The sequence below is a fragment of the Triticum dicoccoides genome, chromosome 1B (genome assembly GCF_002162155.2).
Source record: "Triticum dicoccoides isolate Atlit2015 ecotype Zavitan chromosome 1B, WEW_v2.0, whole genome shotgun sequence".
NCBI lineage: Eukaryota > Viridiplantae > Streptophyta > Magnoliopsida > Poales > Poaceae > Triticum > Triticum dicoccoides.
This window is the reverse complement of record NC_041381.1, coordinates 123,808,489-123,812,980: the sequence shown is the minus strand read 5'-3', so window position 1 is coordinate 123,812,980 and position 4,492 is coordinate 123,808,489.

Sequence of the window (4,492 nt, the reverse complement as noted above, 5' to 3'; positions counted from 1 at the left end):
TTAAATAAGCCAAATCTGAACCAATGTGTTGATCTTCGAGGAGAAAATTCAAGGACCCAAATATGCAATGCTACACAACTAAAAAGATTAACCTTAGAATTGTGATCTTACAATGCAAATAAGCAATACCTGACAGTTATCAAAAACGACATTCTAGTTCTAAAATTAGTAGCAGTGCTTTCCTTCTAAACCAACTGTGCCTATTTAAATCAGCCATGACAAAGCTTAGGGTCCTAAACAACATTATCAATCATGGAGAATCAGAATCAAGAACATTACCATAGTACTGGAGTTCTCTTCCTCCCTTGAAATTAACAAAAAGAATATATATTAAAAAAATCCTTGGATTTGATACATGGAGGGCAGTATCAACGTACTTGCATTTCTAACTCATATTTCCAAACTACATCAGAAATTTCACAAGGCGCCAAACTACATCAGAAATTTCACAAGGCGCGTAGAGCTGTTCCAGTGAAAAAACAAACAAAAAGCTTATATGGGAGATCAGAAAAAGAGAAACATTCTAGTAACAATGAATACAGGCTGAAATGCAAAAGAATGAATTAGAATCGTAATTTACAGTCCCTAGCAACTGCAACAAACTGTAGTTCTGCAAGTAAGTACATCTATCCTCTTACATAAATATACATCTATCCTAGATAAACATTTTCTGAACCTATCCCTTTTCCCCTGAAGCCAAGAATCAAAACAACATTACGTAGGTCTTTCTAAACTGACACCATACGTGTTAGCAAAGACAGGACTGCATGTGAAAGCATATACCTATAAGTTCTTAGCGGCAAGTATTATATGTGAAAATTGGAATAAATGCGGCTACTGTGTTGATTTTTTTTCTTCAAAAGTTGAACTGTTAATGGAAAAAATATCTCATCTCTTGATCTTTAAAGCCTTTTCCACTATGGTCATGTTCAATAAACATTGAATATTTAACATAACTTGTATTCTATCTCAAAAAAGAATTGAACAATAGATCTATTACTCGTTCTTACAACAAAACTGGTTGCCATACAAAATAAGAGGCTACAAAAAATCTTGTGATAGAAGCTAGATAGTAGAAATCTTACATCTTTTTCAAGGCAATGGCTGTTGTTGGCTTGGAGCTCTTGAACTTGTTGTTCACAATAGTCCAGCTCAAATATCAGCCTCTTGTTATCATCACACACTCACAGTAGTCGATCTCCCTGAAATCCTCCTCACAGGACAAAGTATGTTCAGTTGAGAAAAGTGCAATAATGAGTATTGGGCGAGTATGTTTAGTTGCAGTAGAAAGATCGAGCCTAGGAGCTTCTATTTTGTGTGTTGTTGTGTATTGCAGTTGTATAAAATTGACCAATTCTGGGCCTGAGATACATAGTGGTCTTTGCTGGCTGGCTGTGGCGCGCAGCTGGGACATCGCTGGGATAGCGAGATTGCAGCAGCCTACACCACGTGGAGACGGTGGAGGGGAGGGATTGCTACTATGCGCCGAGGTATGAATCGGCGCTAGACGCCATTACCGGAGCAATCACACAGGCATACCCCTGCCATCTGTCCTTATCCTCCTTCCCTCCGCCCTCTCTCTCTCCTACGCCCCACTGCCCATGCTCGTCTTCTTCTCCTTCACATCTCTCTCCCCTGCATCTCGCGTTTTCTCAATCCCTCTCTCTCGCTCACCGCCTATCTACAGGAGCTTTCCGTCATCATCGGATCCCGGCCCCACCGCCAGGCCCCGCCGCTTATAGGAGATCATGCTGCCGCCGCCACCTGGTTCCCCCTGTCTTGTGCGCCGTGGAGTGGGAGGGAGAGGGCAGCGAGCAGGGGAAGCTTCGAGCAGCAGCGCACGGGATCAACGATGCCTGGGGTCACCTGGTGGAGGCTCGAGGGTGGATGGTGCGGTAGCGCTCAAGGTCCAGGGGAGCGCGGCGGGCGAGGCCTTTGGGATGGCGATGGGGAATTTCAGCAGCGGGGAGGAGTCCCGGTGGCACCATGGTAGCAGGGGCGGGGGGAGCCGCCAACGGCCCCGGTGTCGGTGGCAACACGCGGCGATGAGGGGAGAAGGGGGGGAGGCACGGAAGGCGGCGAAGCGCTCAAGCCTGGAGGTCGAGATGAGATCGGGAGGCAGGATACTACGGGTTGAATACTCTAAACTACAGGAACTATTTTGTAAAAACACCGACGACGTACGACCAGAAACCCAATTTGCTTTATTATTAGGTAAAAAAGATATCCTAACACATCCTCGATCAAATCTTTATAGTGCTTAGGCGAGGCCCTGCGAGGATCACTTCACCATCACCATCGCCACGCCATCGTGATGTGACCCCATGTGCCTTCGCAAATGATACTGTTAATACAACAAATCATCAAGGAATAAAGGAGACATATGTCATGCCCACACGGCGTCAGAAAAGGAGAGAACATGTTGTTGTTTATAGCACCCACCAGGCAATTCAAGCGAGCAAGTTTTATCATGGCAGCAAGATGGTGACAAATAAATTTAATGGGGAAACTACAATCTGAACTGCACCAACTGATGATGTTGAGAGGAAGTTCAGAACACCGTGTTGATACGTGATGAGTACAACAGGTGCGTGTGTTGTTTATTCAAAGTCAAGTCAATGCACTAGTGGAAAAAGACCCATTTGTCCCGGTTCTAGAGGCCCATTTGTCCCGGTTCTGGAACCGGGACTAAAGGATCGGGACTAAAGCCCATGACCTTTAGTCCCGGTTCGCTCACGAATCAGGACAGGTGGGGCTCCACGTGGCCGCTGCAGCGAGCCCCGGTAGGAGGGCCTTTGGTAACACCAACCGGGACCAAAAGGCATCCACGCGTCAGCGGCTCAAGAGCTGGTTTTTTTTGTTTTTTAAGGGGCGGTTGGGGGTTTTGGAGGGTTAATTTAATTAGGGTTTTCATATATTGTGTTAGCTAGCTACTAGAGAGAAGTGAACTCTCTTATCTCCGTGCTTGGTCAACGGTACGTACTATACATATAGAGAGGACTCGACACGCTAGCTAGTATGAAAATGAAAGAAACCATTAAGTACAGAAGATCGTCATGAACATATATAGAGAGAAGTGATCGACCTCTCTTTCTCTGACAGATTGGCCGAACAACAAGTTTTCATATATCTATCCGATGCTACTAGCTATATATATACAATATAAGATCTATTACAATCCCTAACATCTGAAGTCAAGTTCCACATGGTATTCTCCGGCTTTATTGATGACATGGTCAAGAAAGAATTCTGCCAATTCCTCTTGAATTCTTTTTATGCGATCATGTGGTAGGAGCTCATCCCGCATCTGCTAGATCTAAATCGAAGAAGAGGGTCAATACATGTGTATGAATAAAACTCAACACAGATGATGGTAATAAAATACAATTGTGAATATTTTTGCTTACGCACTTCATACTTTTTTTAGAGTAGCCCCGCTTATTCTTGGCCGTCTCGTTGTAGATGAACTCGCAAACGTAGTTTCCACATAAATCATTTCCTTGTTCCTGCCACAAGCACTTTACGAGAAATAGAGGTCAATCAAACTAAGCAAGCATGCTAAATGGTATTGATGAAACTAGCTAGAATCAATGGGAGATGCTTGGAACTAGCACTACTAGGAAAAACATTAGTAGTAGAGCGCATTTTAACGCTATCAGTAGCGTGGGTGGCCGCGCTACTAATAAGACGCTACAGCTAATAGATAGTAGTAGCGCTCTATGTACACGCGCTACTAGTATTGACTGTATAAGTAGCGATTTTCCTACAAGCGCTACTGATAAGTAGCTGTAGCGCTTTTCTTTGCCCGCGCTACTGTTGTATCTTTCAACATTTTTTCCCTTCTTCCTATTGATCTAGAACAGTACCCCGTTTCAATAAACTGCAATTCCACATATACCAGATAACAATATCATTAACCACAATACCATATAGTCATACAGTAGTCATACAATATCATTAAGCATTATAGTTACTCATATATAGTCAACATGCATCCTCACACACATATATGGTTCATACAGAAGCATATATGATAAGCAGTACTAGGTAGTCATACAACATATAAGAGTCTACTAGGGGTAGTCATACAACCACACACATATGTAGTTCTAGATAATATCGACGACGACCATCATCCTCAAGCCATGGCGGTGGGTGTTCCTGATAGTAATTAGGATGGCCTGTCCAACACAAAGATTCTTGCCAACGAGGAAGTTCTTCCACCTAATCGATCTAAAGTGTGTGCGACCATCTGTGTCCACGCTGTACGCACAGGTGGTGACAGAGCCCCTTGCAGTAAGGCGTATTCCAGTAGAGCCTTCTTCATCAGGCTCGACACCACAACTCACAGATAGGCTCTTTGGCAATTTCTGAATAAGAAAAACATATCAATTAATAAGTAGCCTCACACATACTCTTGCAAATATATTTCTACTAAGTATAGGTTTCTACACTATCAAAAACAGTACTACATTTCTACTAAGCTTGAATT